Source organism: Cylas formicarius, unplaced genomic scaffold (genome assembly GCF_029955315.1).
Source record: "Cylas formicarius isolate icCylForm1 unplaced genomic scaffold, icCylForm1.1 PGA_scaffold_6__28_contigs__length_40554024, whole genome shotgun sequence".
Lineage (NCBI taxonomy): Eukaryota > Metazoa > Arthropoda > Insecta > Coleoptera > Brentidae > Cylas > Cylas formicarius.
The window spans coordinates 5,582,839-5,602,926 of record NW_026844347.1 but is presented as its reverse complement, the minus strand read 5'-3'; the positions used below and the strand labels follow the sequence as shown (position 1 = coordinate 5,602,926).

Genomic DNA, 20,088 nt, shown 5'->3' with positions numbered 1-20,088 from the left:
TGATAGGCGCTAATTTAGAATGGTTCTTATCAAATCCTGGTAATTAAAAAATTAACTGGGATCGGGCTCGTAATTTAGTTCGCAGAATGTTTTATCTAATATTTTATTTATTTTATTTAATAAATGTAACGGAGTAACAGAGAAACCAGAAAAAAATTCTTCTGCTTAGTCTGCTGTCTAAGCAGTTCAGTAAATCATTTCCTAGTTAATTAAATTCGGTATGTTTGAAATATATTTCACGAAATATAATTCTAAATTTAGTAGTTCATGGTATACTAAATTACTCACACTAAGATATGAATTCAACTTGCACTGAAGTAAAGTGGAAAAAGTTTTCATTTGTGGCCATGTATTTTGATTATCAAAATTTCAATCGTAAGGTGTAATAAGGAATTTACAACGAAGCGTGTTGTTGTAACTTTATTCATCGAAATCTGTTTTTGCCAATTTACGCATTTCAATTTATTTAAAAATGAAGTTAGCCAAATTTATCCCTCTGCTATAGTTATCAAATACTCTAATTATATCTAATGCCACCTAATATTTTTAGAATTACATTTTTACAATAATTATGATGCCTTTATCCAGCCCAGGTGACATACATTATTAAGTTATTTCCGACACCGCATTATAAGATTTATTGCATTTTTTGATGCAATTTCCAGCCACCGAGCAGGCATTAAATTTTCATAAATATGACACTCCCGTTGCTAAGAGATCGACCGTCTCACAACTTCTGATTTGTACCTAGTCAAATCTTATTCTTGAACTTGAGAGTTGAAATAGCTTTAGGGAAACTTCTGCAAAGTTTCGCGAAATACTTTATTTAAGAAATTATGTAGCGGTTACAGTAAAAGGAAAAGAAAAGGAGAGAAAACGAATGGAAATTCCAGGTTAAACAAAGGAGTGAATATTACAATCATAAAACAATATTGCAACAAAGCGCATATTTGCTTATACTCTATCAAAATAACAATGGTTTATAATTGAATTTCGCTTATTATTTTATCTCAATTAGAATAGCGGAAACCTAACGTATAACGGAAGAAATAGAAAGAAAGTTTCTATATCACTATGTCAATGAAAAATATCAATTATATGAAGACTTATCGCTGTCAATCTACGATGATTCGACATTGCAATGACGCCGGCCTACTGGCAATGATCAACTACGTAGCTATTCAGAGGTAGAGCCCTCAATAAATAATAAACACCAATGTTTTATTGACTTCTCGGCTAAATAATAATATTTCCATGACTGATACTTAAGAGAGAATAAGAACCAAGTCGACTATGCACATAATCACATGTCAGAAGGGCCACCGACAGAACGAGCCTTTGAAGGGTTGAAGTCGGAAGCCAGTGGGACGCTGAAAACAAGCCATCAACTAGCTGAGATTGTTAATCATAGGAACGTCGATGCCCAATGGCTGCGGGTCATTTGATTGCGGCTGACTATGCGCTGATTGGGCAAATAATGACCTATTTAATTAAAATATGGGCAATATTTCATTAAAATTCTCATTAAAGTGTACAAGTGCACTATATCACTCTACTTCGTAGTGGATTCTACGCTGCGAAGCTATTGAATTCTTATTAACACCTGAACTTAAAATTATCAGCAATAAACGGCAAAGGTTGACTCCCAATTTGCCACCTTTATATTGGTTTCCTTTTTTTGGTGGTTATTCTTTTTGTGGAGCGCCAACAAGTTTAAAATTTGCTGTTGGACGTGAGACTGTGGATGTGGATTACTAACACACTGGGTAATGGGGATTCCAAGAATAAAGGAAAGGATATTTCGATTCGTGTATAACGTATTAGCTACTGTTCTGGATCAATCAAGACAATTTTGGTATAATATTTTAGTTAGGTCGCTTTCCTAAGCAAGGGAAGATTCGTAACGTTTACTTTTGGAATGCATTAATTTTTTTAACTCGCATGTCGTCTGTTCTATATACGAAACTTCCCATAAAGCAGAACTGCCCTTAAAACGCCGAAAGTTTGTAATAAAAATCATTAAATCCGTTTATTGGCAGTCGCTAAAACTTTAAGTACCAATTACAGGTTACGACGGAATCAACTTAAAATGAAACCCCTATGAGCGCCGATTTTACGTAAAGCCGTAAATAAACGCCTTGTAAAAAAAGTCTTCTGCATGAACAGCAATCTGAATATTATGAATTTGCAATAAAATTAAATTCTGACGATTTTTTTCAAGTAATCTTAGGACGTTCTTATAGACATTTCATCATCAGATATTGTTTACCTCATTTAAGAATTTCGTTTCTAATTTAAAGCCTGGCGAGAGAAAAAAGACATAAACCCCGGTTTTTTAGTGGTATGAGGAAAATGAATTCGTGGTTTTGGATTTTTTAAAAATATTGAACTAGAAAATAAAAAAGCTGCTTGTCACGTTAGGCTACAGTTAGTTTCGAAATTTTGAAACTTTTATTTCAAGAACTATGAACTATATGATTTTACCGATATTCTATCTATATCTATATCTTCTAGAAAAGTTGAGCACACCAGCATTATGTGAGTGCGACTTTAACAAAGCTGTTACTAGGATGACCTTTGCGTAAAAAATAGACATGATTATGATAAACTATAATAAAATAAACATTTCCTTGGAGTAATATTTATAATAATTGAATTGTTTGCCATCCTGCTTCTAAAATAAGCAAAACACTTAAAATTTAATTATGCTGGTTTGAAAATTCTGCCCTAATATGAAATTTAATTTCAAAATCGTAATTTCAGATTCGGTGATATTTATAAGAGATCCACTTTACAGAGCGGGGAAAATAGAATCAGATTAGCTAAATGACGTTATTAATTTGCATAAATACGGCCGATAAGAGAGAATATCACAAATAAGGGAGGCGGAAATGTCGCGAGATTGACTCAAATGCGAACCACCCTTTTCGACGTCTGCGATATCTCCTTCAATAATTGTTTTGAAAATTTAAATTTATTTATTTTTGGATTTATATATTATGCATATTATGTATATTAATTAGTAGAATACAAATAAATGTTTAGGTGGATCAAATTTTTATAAACTTTAGGACTGCCTGGAAGAGGTGTTACTATACTTCCTTTTGAACATACTAAAAGTTCCCGGATGTACCTTTGACCAAAAGGCCTCAAAAAACGTCCGCCACCTTGAAAATCGGTACTTTTGGACAAAATCTTGTTATATCTCCAAAACTATCACATATACCAAAAAATATCAAGAGAGCAAAATTGAAGGGCATAAAAAAATATGTAGGAAATATGTATTTCCATGTTTTTACCTATAATCGTATTGAAGATATAAGAGCTACATTTTTTTAAAATAGTGAAAATGTCCAACAGTTATTGTGATATCAGAAAGCTACAACATTTATCAATAAATACAAAATAAAACACGCAAATGAGAATGATTTTAGATATGTAATATTATAACTGATGTCACCAAATTTTTAGAAAATGCTTCACTAAAATAACAAGCCCCAAATCAATTCATGAGTTGATACATAGATATACTATAGCAGACTTCTTACAGCTGCAGAGCTTATTACATCCTGCTTTGCATGAACAAAATATCATTTCCAACACGAACTCCGGAGCTATCGGTCTCGATGACATCACAGGGCGCAACAAATTATTTGTTTTCGTACAGCCCCATTGCAAAGCATTTTTTTGATTTCCTATCAAGTTCTGAATCTGAAGATATACCCTTAAGTGATGATTTTTTGAAGTTTCCGTTGTGGGTGATAAAACTGTTAACTCAAAATTTGTGCTGAGGGCTTGTCGAGCTGTTATTCTTCTGTATTCATAGATTTCAATTCATCCAGAACATTGAAAAGGATTATTGAGTTTACTTTCATCTAAGTGATAATGTGCTCTCCTATTATTCTCTCTTAAAGTACCATGAAGTCTACAAACGAATAAACCCTACTCTTACGGAATAAATTGAATAACCTCACTTACCTGGAAATCCTGTAATTTTGCCTTTTCTGACTAATTTCGAATGAGCTTTCTCCATTACAAAGTATAATTAGATTATAAAAAAAATATAAACTTTATAAAAAGTGAGCATTTAGTAGTCAAGAAGTAGGTATTAGGACTATCTTTTGGTACATTTGCAAATTTTCACTATGTATTTTAACAAAATTGTAGATATTAGATCTTTAATAATAAGTAAAAGACTGGAAATACATATTTTTTGATATTTTTTGATATAAGTAGTTTTGGAGATATAACAAGATTTTATCCAAAAGTACCAATTTTCAAGATGACGGACCTTTTTTGAGGCTTTTTCGTCAAAGGCGCATCCGAGGACTTTTAGTAAATTAAAAAGGAAGTATAGTAACACCTCTTCCAGGCAGTCCCATCTTTATAAAAATTTGTTCCACCTTCTCCATTACTAGCAACTTCTATTGAACTAAATGAAGTATTAGTCTAAATCGTGCTGTCAAGTAATCAATTCGTTTTTAATAGAAAACTTAGTAATTCGATGAAAATAGCAAAACTTAGAAAAATTAAGCCTTCGTTTGGCCTTCGTAACGAAATTCAAACTAGAATAAATCACAAAAGGGCTTTTATAGTGGAAAAATGATACCATACTTTAACACTCATTTATTATTATATTTGAAGATCGATCGGATATCTTTCACCTCTTTATTTTCTGCAAGGTTGCTTTCGACACGTTATTTGGTTGTGAACTTAATAATAAATTGGACTAGTGAAAAAATATTTATATATAATATAGGTTTTTAAAATGAAAAAATGTTATACCCAAAACATAAGTATCCATGCATTTCGACATTAATCTATATTATTCAACAAGGTTGATAAATGCCATTTAGTCACAATTTGATTTGACCCCATGAATAGGTCAATTTTTGCAAAAGAGCCCCAGTAGTGAGTAGAAAAATATTTTAAAAAGTGATAATATTTCTTAAAACTTATTTTAGTAACTTTTTGTTAATTTTTATTATACACGTAAGATGTCAGTTTTACCTATTTACTTCCAATTTAATAAAGCAGACTAGTTTTCTGGTTCCCTGCTCCATGCCATGGACAAGTTCTTCTACCGGTTAGTTATTTAAATTAATTATGTTACAAGCTCTTGGTTCTCACTTTATTAGTTGACATTTTTTGACCAACAATTTAAATTAATACGCAACACCGATTTAAGTATTTTTTCAAAGTATTGTCGTTCGACTGTGTAGTGTATACGAAGTTTTTATGTTTTTTGTATGTTTTTAAAAACAATTATCTAGTGAGGGAAGGAAGAAATTTCAGACAATTATGTGTGCAGCACATCTAGTGACTTATTAACTGAATGGTGTAACTAACATTTTATGATAAATATTCGTGAAACAGCAACTATATTTTTAGAATGTCACGCACGCTAAGCGACTGAAGGAAATCGTTGAGAATTGAGTGTCATTAACCCAATATTATACTACTATAAGTCAATGACGTTATAATGTGGAAAACTAAGGAAAACTAAACACACCTTAAATATTCCTAACAACCCGTATATTAAATGACAAAAATCTTGTCTGAATATTTTCGTAAACGTCATTGATTTACAACGTCATAAAATACTTAAGATTACTTATTGACAGTACGACCGGTGGTGATATTACTTTCAACTCTGACTGCCACATCAGACGTCACTGATAGTGGCAAAAAGTAGAGTATGACAAATTTCTTCATTCCCTCGTTTATTAACCACTAACACTCCACTTACGATCTACTCATCAACATAAGAAACAATTACGAAACCTAACACTACATTCCAAAAGGGTAACATTAATTACTGAACAATAGTTTGAATTAAATAATGTAAAAACTATAGCCATAAATTAGAAAACTTACTTTAAGTTTGGGAAATAGACATAATTTATTTTGCTGGTTAGAAGTGCACATTTTTTGTAATACTTAAATAAATATTTTTTAGTAGTATAAGCACGGAACGCACTGAATATTATGTCGCCTCTTTTAACGTCGCTGTTAGGAGACGTCAGTGAAGTCATTGTTATTCCTACAAAGACTTCGTGTGCGACTAATAAAATTTCCGGATTTACAGCTAATGCAAAACTGGTATAGATGCTGCGTATTGCTAAATCTTCAATGAAAGAAATAAATAAATCACTGTGTAAATATAAAAATTTGACATTGGCGAGTGTCGAAGGTTTTGATAAGAACTATACTCCAAAAATAGCTGGAACGCCATTAACACTACCAGTATAAAATTGAACGGAAATTGGAGTTATTGGAGGTGCTAACCAATGCAAATAAAATTAAAACTTTTTATTTCTTTCGTTTTTCATTTTCATTTTTATTTTAAATTCGTCATTCATTTGTAAGTGGTTGCAATAGTATATAGTTAATTAAACAGATGTCCAACTATAATCAATTAATTTTGATATTTAAAATACCGCAAGATCTCTATCTCTTGATTTGACAATCTTTGTCAAAATTAAAAAAATATATAAGGGGATAGCCGCATTCAAACTTTGTTTACCGACATTCTTGGAACTTTTTAGATCCGTGATCGATTGAGACCGATAACATTGACCCTTATATTTGCTAAAATCTTTCCAATCCCACATATATGCTTGTTCCAATACTATTGTCCCCGACTTTCAGTCAGGATTGCGCTAAAATCATAGTACAGTCATAGTACAATTTAGTGTCACAAATTTCTAAATTTCTAATAAAATTGTGTGAATAATATGATTGCAAAATCGCTATGCAAAATTGAATTCAAAACCCTATGTATTTATAGCTTAAGGAAATAAGACGAAATATCTCATAAAATTTATAATCTAGGCTAGCCCCTCTTAAAAACCTTTAGGAATTTTCACCCACAAATTGACATTTACCAATATTCAATATCAGGACGTGTTGCGGATTATTTTATTTGTTTTTTCTTCAAGCATTTTCAGATTTTAGTATTATTAACATATATTCCAAACACAGTGTCGAAAATATTGCTTAAGCTTTTTAAATATAGTCTTAATAGCATTTAACAAAAATTAATGCCCAGGATATTCTGTCTGTTACCGTTTTAGTAAAATAAAACCAACTTGTAAAGTAACAAGTTTGTCTACATGCAACATAACACAGAAAAAGCGATGCGCAATGAACAAATTGAGGTAATTTGACACAGTCCAGGCACAGCAGTGGCAGAAATTTCTACCACAACTCGAATAATAAATTCTCGTCTCCCTGAGAATTATGATCTATATCTGACAGCCAAGTGGTTTTAGAAAAATAGGGGAATTCTGTAAATTAAAATGGCCTGAAATGCCAACTGCAACTCCTGGGCAACGCAATTAGTTTAATGGAATTAAAAATGTTAAAAGTAATACTTTAATTGTTCGGTGGAAAAGTTTCATTTTTATCTCGCGGAATTGAAACGTACGGCGGTTGTTTAAATAACAAATGGGCAGTGCTCGTGCACTTTTTTTCTATAAATAATTTATTTTATATGTGAATCGCTCGTTGTAATTTTGCCGGAATTCGATAGGAACATTTTTATTTTAAATTCGCCATTCATGTGTAAGCGGTTTAATATAAATAATGTGGGAGTTACGTTTAATTTAACAATAATTCCCTAACTCAACCTACAGTTTAGAATTTTGACTTTCAATTTTGCAGAAGGCTTTTTGGTGATTCAGATCCGTTGTCTTCCGTATACTAAAAAATGAAATGAGTGATTTGCTTTTAATATCATATGAAGTTATTTTTATTATCTTACTTTTGTTGAGAATTGCGAAATTTTCAGAGTACTATTGGCTATCTTGAGAAGCGAAACTTCTACGTGGAAAAGTTTGAATACACCGGAAACTTGATCTGGAGCAGCGTGGAATAGATACTTCATATTAATCGCAGGGTCTATCGTCAGGAACGGTTCATTTATGATAGATTAGTTAATTAATTTTATTTAGAATAATAATATTGCACTTAAATCAACTTTGTTTGCGCAGACTCTTGGAACATTCTTTCTTACATTTGTTAAAATCGTCGAGAACTTTACCCAATTCCAAATATATGTTTATTTTAATACTATTGCTCCCGACTTATAGTATAGACTTATAGCAAAGTATATTAAAGATCTCTGTATAAATGCCGGTGTCACGAATTTGAAATTTCTTATAAAATTGTATGAATCTCTATTGATGTCAATAACAAACTATACCACATTTATTTTACCATCGCTACGTATTGATGATCGCTCTCAAATAGAATAAGAATATTGCGCTTAAATCAACTCGAAATAAACCTTTAAACTGTTATAACTGGGCAAATACAACATAAAAATGGTAACGTGAACATCGTAATAACGTTATGTATGTTATATTATGTACTCGGGGTAATAAATCCCTTATATGGGTTGGTTTGTCTTGACGTGTATGTTATTTGCAAAAATGAGGAACCAAAATCCACAGCACCAGCAATCTTGTTCTTTTAATAGATGATTTTACGACAGTAGAAACATTTTGCCTTTAGGCTTCTCTGCAGGTGATCGAGAATGGCCTAAAATAGGCGATATGGTTATAGTTAGATGTGGCGACAGCAAGTCAGTCAGTCAGCACAGGTGATATTATTTCATCCTTATAGCTAATTGTATAGATACATATTATATGTCTATAGGAAACTGTCAGGCGGATTAATACATACCGATGTCTTAAAGGAATCGAACTGAAATGCCAGATGCAATTGCACTTCTCTACTCCTACTGCTCTAATAATAGCCGCAGGTGTTTTTGACGACGGTATAGGGGACATTATGACTGACTGAAACATCGGTTCAGTGCTACACACAGACCATTATAAAGAGAAATAGTTCAAATATGTGACCGCATTTACGATTAGGTGTTTTTAAACTAGTAAAAAGTAAGTAAGTATATATATATATATATATATATATATATATATATATATATATATATATATATATATATATATATATATATTCTCGTTTATGAAAACTCGTGATAAAGAAGTCGTTCATAAAACTTGTTGCATTTATATACTAATTTATATTACTTTTCTATATTTTAGTGACAGGGGTAAATGTTGTCCATAGGTTCCCAAATGTACACAAGATGCGTAACGGTCGTCGGAAAAGTTTTTAAGTCACTCCAAATAAACTCGAATGCCGTTACAACAAAATCATGCTTAAATTGCTTAAACAAAGGACGCGTAAACTAATATCACCAACTGCACTTTAACTGTCATTTTTTACGTACAACGATTTGTGAATTCGTCGTGCTTGATGAAAACCTATTAGCTATATTAATTTTTTTGTCAACATCACTCACCACAGAACCGAACTAAATCTTTCCAAATAGTAGATAGAGGGCCCTCGGCTCCGCCTTGCAAGGAAAACAACCTATAAATAAAGAAGTTTATTTAGCTATGGCAAGGGACATTTCATGTTTACACAACCCAAGCGTTACAGAAACGCCGAAAACAAATTTGGCTGCCAATATTTTCCGTTAAATATGCATTTCGGTAAAAGGGACGAGAAATTTTTCACGAGGGGATTTTTTTGCAGTCGCCCAAATCGTATTAAAAACTTTCGATCTAAAAATAATATACGTGTGTGAAATGTTTTAGCGTTTTTGCGCAAAAGTGCTTTTTTCGAGTTATCCTTGTTTGTGGTTAATCGACACCGGAATCTGTAAATAATGAAACGGTTGCGGCGGTCGAAACTATTTCTTGCAAAGCGAACCAACGTAAAAGAATTTCGATTTTTCTATATTTTCTTAATAACTCAATAATAAAAAAAATGAAATTGAAAGAAGCAGTGAATGCGATAAAATGTGCGAACTTGCCATTTGAAAACCATTTTGTAATTTTCGAATGTGGTCGTCGCGGACAATAAATACCTTAATAAAGACGGTCATACGCTTGTTAAAATATCGTTAGGACATATTCATTCCTGTTGAATTAGGTCTGTTAAGTATTGCATTATATTGGTGAGTCGTTACTGTTAGTTTATATATAGTCAAATTTTTGGGCAAGTGACTTCATTTTTCATAAATGTGTTACATTAGTGACGTAGTCGTTGAAACTAAGATTTATTGTAGTTTTTAAAAATATCCGGAAAATGAAAAGTTTATATTTATTTTCTCAGGAAAGTGTCGAGGGCTTCTTGCCGTCTGTAACCAAAACTACGAAGACGCTACGTTGATAGTTTTGTAATTTGACCTCATGGTCGATAATCACTTCAAGATTTTCTCAACCATGTAAACTCTGTACCCCCTAATTTACGTTTTACCATTAAATTAAAAATTGATAATAGTCTCCGATTCTTAGAGATTCTTACATTAATGCATTATCACATCACCATCCGGCCCATAACTTATGGGTTATTAACTCTCTTGTTTACTTAGACATAAAAATATCTCAACCCGAGTCACTGAATCCAGAATTGAAACACTTTACATCTTCTCTTCTCTCTATTTTCACATTAAGCATTATAAAATACCAACACAACAAAAATCAACCCCACACTTGCGACTGTGATTCTTCCCTAAATTCAAAATATTGCTAAAAATTTTTAAGGAATATAATGTTAACACCAGATTTACCAATTGTCCAGAAATCTCCGATCTTTCAAAGACACAATTCCCTTTGACACCAGCAACTGCCGAACGTAATTATGAAATCCAACATCAATTTTATCGATCAAACTAAAATGCTGCAATGTAATAAAGTTTTCTACCAAAGAAAAGTCCGAGAATTCATAAAAATCTCTACAAACAAACATTCGTAACAGCGATTTAGGTCTTTGCCCTTCATGAATATGGGAACCAGTCATCTGAAACATGCACACCTCCCTCCCCTCCCTCAAACAATATATAAGCATGTATAGAGCAGAATGTAAACCAGTTTTAGTTAAGCTCTGCAGAAACCAACATATTACCGGTATTAAAAGAAAGTACTCTTTACAATATCCTGATTCATGGCAGTTCCAAGAAGCATCCCGGACTTCCGGAAAGTAAATTGCGTAACATTACCCACTTATCCCATATTGATACGACTTTTCTCTTTTTGGAAATCTTAAAGCAACTGCACCCAGTAAATAAAAATATATGTTTAGTTAATATATTGGGAAGTAGTTGGGATAAATAACGAATAGTTCACTCGATAACTTTTTCGTCTCCACGTACGTGTGCAATCTGTAATCCTTGGTGGCATACTGCGAACCATATGATCTACGTCTGCTTGCGATTCTTCTAGGATACTACTACTACGGCCACGATATAGACGATATATCCAATATAAAGTGAAGGAGCATACTCAGCATTCCACCTATCCATCATCATGTTCAAAAGGCTAGGTGAGTTTGCTGGCCAAGTAAACTTTTTCAATTTAGCTTGTCGAAGGAAGTTTCTAGTAACTGCAGCGACCAAGGAAGGCATTAACATCCAAAATCACAAAGAAGCCTACCTATTCTCTCCAAATATTTCGTCAAAAAATGGACATTGTTCGATGCTTTACATTCACACACTGAGACGCATATACCAAGGATGACACTTTACACCAGTGTTTAACCTACAAACATCTGCAAAGAAATGTTTACTTCTTATCTGCCGTTCAGTTCAGTTGTTTCATATTTTTTTGTCTTTTGCGCTCTGAACTGGATAATGATTCCGGTAAGACTTGTGGCAAGTGACATTCCGCAAAAGAGGAAAAACATTTTTTGTTCAGGTATTGCGTACTTGGACTATCGCTATCGTATGCCCTTGGCGATATAATATTTTATTACTGAAAGCAAATGGGCTCAGAATGGATCAGGACTATGGTCTAAATATTCTGATACAACCTAGAAAACTCCTAACGCATTGGAATGTAAGTCACTACTGTAAATAAGGATTCGAGGAGGATCTCGGTCCTCCAAAATGGTTAAGATTGAACTTCTTCCGCGTATTTTACACTATAATTTTCCGAAGAATAGGACTGGATCAGAATTTTATTTTGGCCTAATTGATGTTTGAGGTCTTTAATCGTCGTGTAATGTAATAAAATGTGCAGTCTGTTTTCAGTCATTATCAAATTTTTTTTGAAGCGTTTGCTTGTAGTAACACCAATTTTTGAATATTTGTTTATGAATTTACGAATGTACGAAAGTTAGATAAGCTGTTACGACATGCAATAGACAAAAAAAACTACTTGCAAGATGTAAAGAAGAAGAAGCATATCTTAGGTGTTTGTTATTTCACTTTTGTGTTCCAGAATGAAGTTCAGTTGTTCTTATTCAATGAAAGAGACAGTTGGAACGAAGCTTTAATATCTAAATACCGGAACTAGTAAGATTGCCTGACTAGTTTGTCGAAACCTGTGCTGTTCAACTTTTTTAAATCTAAAATCAATTAACGAAAATGGCTGAAAACTATTTCCAAGTTAGCGCGTGTAATCATAATACAGGAAATTCAAAAGCTTAATCGCATTTGCTGGTTCATGCTTCAGGTGCATTTAACTATATCGAGCTTAAAATAAAAGTAAGTGCAGACAAAATATTATGAAAATGTTGCAATTTTTGCCTGACTAGTTTGTCGAAACCTGTGCTGTTCAACTTTTTAAATCTAAAATCAATTAACGAAAATGGCTGAAAACTATTTCCAAGTTAGCGCGTGTAATCATAATACAGGAAATTCAAAAGCTTAATCGCATTTGCTGGTTCATGCTTCAGGTGCATTTAACTATATCGAGCTTAAAATAAAAGTAAGTGCAGACAAAATATTATGAAAATGTTGCAATTTTTCTAGCGTTCATTTTTTTAAATATTAATAACCATTTTGTGTTGACAGAAAAAACTAGTCTTCTTGATCTTCTGCGTAGGTGATGGTTTTTGTCTTTGACTGCAGAGTAAAAGAAAAATTAAAATAATTTTACTATTAAAAAAGTACTTTCGTTTTTTTTTAATAATGTTTCGATGATATTTGATACACAAGCTAACAGCCTGCCGTGATGGTTCAGTGACATGGCACTTATGATGAGTGTGTATAGAGTAGTATCGCTAGAGCTTATTCAGCAACTATATATAAATACGCGGACATAAGACAGTCTTTAAGTTGCTTGTAGTAATTATTGTGTATACTTGTATTATAAATAAAATTTTTTTTTTTAAATACGAGTTTCATATTTTGAAATTATATTGGCGGCGTCATATTTTACGTAGCCATACCCCATTTTTAATAATCCTTATGATCTCCACCGTATATATCCTATACCAATTATTATCTTTTAATATACATAATATATACTTACAAATATTCAATTAATTTTTTTTTGTATGACTTGCTACCAACAATTATATCGTAAAGTAGTCAATAAACCATCTATCTATTCACGTATCTATAAAATCGAGGACATATCTTTCTGCCCCAGTAATCTGCTCAACAAAAACGAACCCTGTATTCCACAAATAATTAATTTATCTAATCATTGTCCAATGATTCCAGTTGAATATAAAGAAACTTCAACTACCCAATTAAATGATAATTCTATCATAATTATTATTAAAATTATATATCATAAATTATAATTACGAGTCACAAAAAGGAGACTAAAACTTCCGTCAATAGCTATTAATGAAGAAGTGGTTCAAAATATGGAACCACTGCATTTTTGAGAAATTAATGTCGTAAATATAAAAGAAGACATAGAAAGTGCTCGAAATCTAATAAATCATCCTTTAAAACACTTAACCTTGGTAAACTCTAGTGTTTCAATCACTGTAATAGTTGTTGTTATAATTCCACTAATAGTAATTATTGTATTTTGTTATTATCTGAAAATGAAACAAAATGTAAGGGTGGGCATAGAACTCTCGAAAATCAAAAATCTATTTTCTCAGATTTGAGGAGGGAGGAGTTATATGGCCACTTATGATGAATATGTGTAGAGTAGTATTGGTATTGGTATTGGTATTAAAGGGGGGCGCCCTCGCGGGCGTCCAAGCACTTAGGCCACCAGATGGGCCCGTTGTGCCCCCAGGCCGCTCTAGAGGGCGTCCAGAATGCCGCCCCTCCTGTAGAAGGTCAGCAAATCCTTTAGCCCAATACCGTGCACTGAGTCCGGATCGATCAGGGCCGTTCCGAAGACTCCCAATCTTGCCCATGTCAAGGCAGGGCACTCGGTGAGCAGATGATACGGGGTCTCCTCCCCTTCCATGCACCACCTACACTCCGGGTCGTCTCCAATGCCTAGCAAGCAGAGATGCCTCCTAAGCCTGCAATGTCCTGTGTAGGCCCCTGTTAGTGCTCTACACTCCCTCCTGGTCAGTCTAAGCAGCTCCCTGGTCCGAGGAAGGGCGGGCCCATCCATCATAAGCCTCGCCTGCCTCATTCCCGGAGCAACTCTCCAGCCCCCCGCGGCCCGGTCTCTCGCCCAGGCTTCGAGAGCTCCCCGCCTCACACACGGGGCGATCCCCAAGCGGGGCTCTGGCCCTATATGCCTATGCGAGGAGCCCTCCCTGGCTAAGGCGTCCGCTGCCTCATTGCCCCGGACACCGGTGTGACCCGGAACCCAGACCAACGTGACCTTTCTCTCCTCAGCCACCCTCCTCAGTACCCCTTTGCACTCCTTTATCAACAAGGAGCGCGTACGCACTGACTTCAGCGCCATGAGTGCAGCCCTACTATCCGAGCAGAAGAAGACTCTCCTGCTTCCGTAGTTGAGCCGAAGCACCTCTCTGGCCGCCATCAATAAAGCGAAAATTTCCGCCTGAAACACAGTGCAGTACTGGCCCAGAGGGACCGACAAGCTTGATCCCGTTGTCTCGCAGTAGGCTCCAGCTCCGGCCAGATCTCCCATTCTGGACCCGTCCGTGTACCAGACAAGTCCATCCCAGGAGCCGACTCTGCCCTCTCTCCAATCTTCCCTTGATGGAAAGAGAAAGGTCAATTTATCAAAGAAGGTCATCTCGGGGATCATGACGTCACTCGGCATGCCCATGACCCCGCGATCCCCGCGACAGCCCTCTAAAATGTCGTACGGACCCCGATTGAGGGTTCCCTCCCTCCAGAGCCCGCAGCTCGCCAGCCTCACAGCTGTCCTGGCCGCCTCCATCTGCACCCGATCCGCCAGAGAGGGCAGCCCCACCAGAGCCTCCAGGGCCCTCGTGGGCGCCGTTCTCATGGCGCCCGTTATGCAGAGGCAAGCCAATCTCTGCAGTCTGTCAAGAACTAGCCTTGCTCCCGCTCTTTTGGTCCCCGGCCACCATGCCACTGCCCCATGCGTGAGCATAGGCACCACCATGGTACCGTAGATCCACTGCATGATCTTCGGCCCCAGGCCCCAAGTGCCCCCTACCGCTCTCCGGCACGCCCACAGAGCTCCAAAGGCCGACCTGGTCCTTGATCTTATATGTTCCTGGAAGGTCAACTTAGAGTCCAACCATACGCCCAAGTACTTGACACTTCCGCTTGCAGAAAGAGGCACCCCATCCATCGAAATGTTGAGGTTGCACTCCATCTTCCTTTTCCTAGTGAAGATTACCATCTCCACCTTGCTAGGATTGACAGTCAACTTGCTGTCCAGGCACCATTGTGAGAATCTTGCCAATGCCCCGTTCAGGAGCCCCTGCATCCTCCTCACGTCCGTCCCCTGCGTCATTATCACAAGGTCGTCTGCATATGCCTGAGCATAGACCCCGTGTTCTTCCCTCAGAATATGCAATATCTCGTTCACCACCAGGCACCACAGGAACGGGGACAAGACCCCGCCCTGTGGACAACCCCGTGATGAACCGATGGAGACCTGCTCCCCACCCAGTCTTGCCTCGACCCTCCTGTCGGTTAGCATGGAGCGGATCCACCTTACAATGGCCGTCCCCACTCCAGTACTCTCCACCGCCCTGCAGATCGAGTACAGGGCCGTGTTATTGAAAGCCCCTTCGATGTCAGCGAACACGCACACCGACAGCCGTCCCGAGCCCATACCCTCCTCCAACCTGGAAGTCAGTTGGTGAAGAGCTGAGCCCACAGACCCGCCACTTCGGTACGCATGCTGAGCTGGCTCTAAAGGGGCTTCCAGCTCCACCCAGTCCCTCAGATACCGGTCCACCAGCCTCTCCAGAGTCTTCATAATGAAGCTGGTGAGGCAAACAGGCCGGTACGACTTCGGGTCTGTGTAGTCACTCTTCCCTACCTTGGGAATGAACACTACCCTGCTGTGTCTCCACAGCTCGGGCACGTACCCCCTCGCAATGGAGGCCCTGAACAGGTCCATCAGCGGGCTGGTCAGGAGACCTCCGTCCCTTTGCAGCAGAGCCGGAAATACTCCATCCCCGCCCGCCGACTTGAAGGGGCCAAAGCTGTCAATAGCCCACCTCAGCCTACTATGGGTAACCACCCTCCTTGCCGTGGCGTAGTCGCCTCCAAGACGACCCCCGGCTTCAATATTCTCCCCTGTGTCCGGATCAGCGGACCCTGGGAAGTGCGTGTTCAGCAGCTGTTGTAGTGTGTCCGCTGGTCCCGCTGTGTAGCCACCGCCGGTCCTGCGGACCACCCCCAGTTTTCCCGCAGGGTCACTTCTGAGTACCCTAAGGAGCCTAGCCGCGTCCGGGGTATTCATTACTCCGTCGCAGTAGCCCCTCCAGGCCCTCCTCTGTGATGCCCGTAGTTCTTTTTTGTACTGTCTGCGGACCTCCCTATAGAGATCCCAGTCCGCACCTTGGCTTCTGCTCCTCGCTGTATTGAACAGCCTCCGCACTTTCCTCCTGAGACGCTCCAGGGAAGAGCTCCACCAAGGAGTCCTTCCCGCCCTATGCTCCTCTGTCTCAGGGCAACTATTCTCGAACGCCCGCATCATAGCGGAGCTGACTCGGTCGGCGGCCTCGTCAATCTCCTCCACTGTGCGGTGTTTCCTTGGTAAGCCCCCTAGGCGCCAAGCAAGTTCCTCTCTATAGAGTTCCCAGTTTGTTGCCCGGGGGTTCCTAAATCTAATGGGTTCCCGAACACCCATCTCCAACCCAAAGGTGATGTATCTATGGTCCGACATAGAGTCTTCCCCACAGACACACCACCCAGTTATTTCCGGGAGCAGAGCCCTGGTACAAAGTGTTAAATCTATGACCGAGCTCCGACCCGTCGTGAAAAACCCCTCTGTTGGCCACCTGCAGCCCCGCAGAGGCCATGAACTCCACGAGGTCTCCCCCCCTTCTATTCGTTGCCGCGCTGCCCCACAAAACGTGGTGAGCATTGCTGTCGCAGCCAATCAAAAGAGGAAGATTCGCCTCCTCGCAGTAGGAGACCAAGTCACTGATCTCCTGCGGAGGACAGCTGCGGTCGCCTGGAAAGTACGCAGAGGCGACCACTACCTCCCTCACGCCGTCCCGAGTGGGGGATCTGACCAGAATTGGAACCAGGTCCCTGGACGCCTTATCCCTTAGGAAAAAGGCCTCCAGCCCCATGGTTAGAATACAGGCCCTGGGACCGTCCTCTAAGGAGTCAACACTATGCAGCATCGATCCTCCCAGAGATAAGCCCCTAACCCTTGATTTTACAATCCAGGGCTCTTGGATCAGTACAATAGATGTACCGCCCTCCGAAATTTTCCTGCATAAGTGGGCCGTTGCAGCCCTGCTGTGTTGCAGGTTAATCTGTAATATCCCCGTGAAGATGTTATTGCGGGAATACTACCTGCGGGTCACGATGCTAGCCTCAGCCCGAATCCGAGCCCGAGGTAGCACCTCCCTCCGCTTCCGCTTCCTGACTGGTGGACCCTGATGGGATTCCCCGGTCAACTTCCATCTGAGATACCTCCTCGGTTCTCGTGTAGAGTAGTATCGCGAGATGCTTATTCAGCAACTGTAATTATATAAACACGCGGACCATTCATAGAATAAGACAGTCTTTAAGTTACTTTGTGTCAGTAATTATTATGTATACTTGTGTTATAAATAAAAATGTTTTTTTTTTAAATGCGAGTTTCACATTTCGAAACAAAATTGTTCGTTGTGCGTTCTGAATACCAATATTAACATACATAACAAAAGTAGATTGCACGTGCGTGTGAGGAAGCAATATTTTAGACCTTTAAATTGGAACTTCTATTTGCGTTTATATTTAAAATGTTATTTACGGAGGACAATAATTAATAGATTTAAATTTTCAGTAAATATGTATGAACGTTCCGTATATCAATTCTTTTAAAAATATCGTATATTTATTATCATTTTGCGTGACTATTTTAGTGTGCCCTATAGTTGTAATATAAATGTTTTTAATTGCAAAACCACTGCTTTGTTTGATCAACCTCATATATACCAATTATACAATATTTATACACACATATTTGGCACAATTTTGAAAATCTTTTCAAGTACATATACCTGTACATTTTTGCAAATTATGAGATGAAATGTTTGTATGACAACGTAATTGTTTTTGGGCGTTAAAGCAATATATTAATCTCATTGGGAACAAATAGAAAATATTTCAAAAAACATGCTTTCTATTGTTTATTATATCTATACATCCTCACTCATTATAATGTCAAACGTGTAGCTTGAAATCATTAAATGTATTAAGCAAATCCGGTAAACAAACTAAATAATGATTTTACACAATAAAATGATATTTGAACGTTTGTCACTCAGTGAATCCATTCGTACTGTGTTGCAAGAATGTATGAAAGAAACTATTGGTCGTATGTAACTCCTAGATAAACTTGTTTGGACACTCGGTTAGCACTTGGCCGATGTGCTCTGGTCGTGGCAAAATTCGTTATTATATTATAATATTATAATAATGGATCATTTCCTTATCGCAGATTTGACCTAGTCGACTGTATCACTTATATCAATTTGTACTATATTGTTTTAAACAAGAATTATTAATACATAGTCACTACGAACAACAAAATTGAATCAAAAAAGTACGTAAGTAGTGAGTCAGTAAATAGTTGGAACAGATTTGTTTTTTTTTGCATAGAAAATTTAAAAGTCATGCGTGCGATTTCGTCTTTTTTTTTAATACGATAAAAGAATAAATGGGAAATAACTAGTAAGGACAAAAACATAAATAGTAGTAAAAAAAAATCGGTGATATACTTTTGTTATTTTATAATCTCTCATATTTAATAGTATATATTATTTTATTATTATTATTGTTGCTTTATTAGTTAAACAAAATAATTCTGTAATATTTCTATAACTTTATACTGCACTGAGGATCGTCGAGCGCAAAACTAAAATATACCATAATAAAAGAAGAAGCTCACCACGGGAAATAGAGATTTATCTACATCAAATCTACAGATTTGAAATCATACCATCTGCATTAATATTAACCATCGCTATAGCTAAGACTCTGCAACATATTGGCGGAAATTATTACCATACCCGGCTTAGTGCCAGATGCGATAACTTTGCAACAAAGTATAAAAAGCCGCGCATAATAGCCTAGACTGACAAAAACAAACAATAGAGTTTCAGAAGTATACTTATATCAAGCCGGAAACTCGGGGAAGGTCTTTAAATTCCACTCGACAAATAAAAATCAAAAAGGACGTGATTTAATAACTACTCTTGACGAAAACTCTTCCGACGGCACGGCGGTTTTCGTTAAAACATGATAAATTATTCGCGAACTTATTCCATGTGGCACTCTAAAAGCATTACACTCCACCAGGTGTTAATGCTTAGGACTTGTAACTCCGCATAAATTCGCGTCTGCTACAAGACAGGTGCATATTTGAATAAAACTTGATGCTTCGCATCTTAATGCACCGGACTCGATAGCTTAAGGCGCAACCTGCGCAAGATTTAGAGAATCAGAATAAATATTTACATCAAGCGGACAGGAAGCAACATGTCACTTGTGGCGGTGCGGCATGTAAAAACACATTAAACACTCAAATTCTTTAGAAACGTTTGGTGTTGAGGGCTTTGAGAATTTGTGGATGAAACAAAACAGTGGAGATATCTCACGAAAAAATGTGATTTCATATAAGCATAGCAGCATAATTTATATATTCTACAATAATGCAATTCTCTAATCTCTTATTGTGATTCCAAATATACGTAATAACTTATACATTTTATGTGGTAACAGTTTTTTCG

General features: G+C 37.1%; 1 protein-coding gene and 1 long non-coding RNA gene across 2 annotated transcripts in view; both read left to right on the top strand.

Moving 5' to 3' along the window:
- LOC132702876 (heparan sulfate glucosamine 3-O-sulfotransferase 1) overlaps positions 1-20,088 on the top strand; it is a 93,742-nt gene that overhangs the window by 24,746 nt on the left and 48,908 nt on the right. The gene's annotated exons all lie outside the window — the stretch shown is intronic.
- Positions 8,473-9,775, top strand: LOC132703993 (uncharacterized). The gene is made up of 3 exons (XR_009619202.1): positions 8,473-8,605; positions 8,662-8,903; positions 9,072-9,775. It is a non-coding gene; the product is annotated as an uncharacterized LOC132703993 (long non-coding RNA).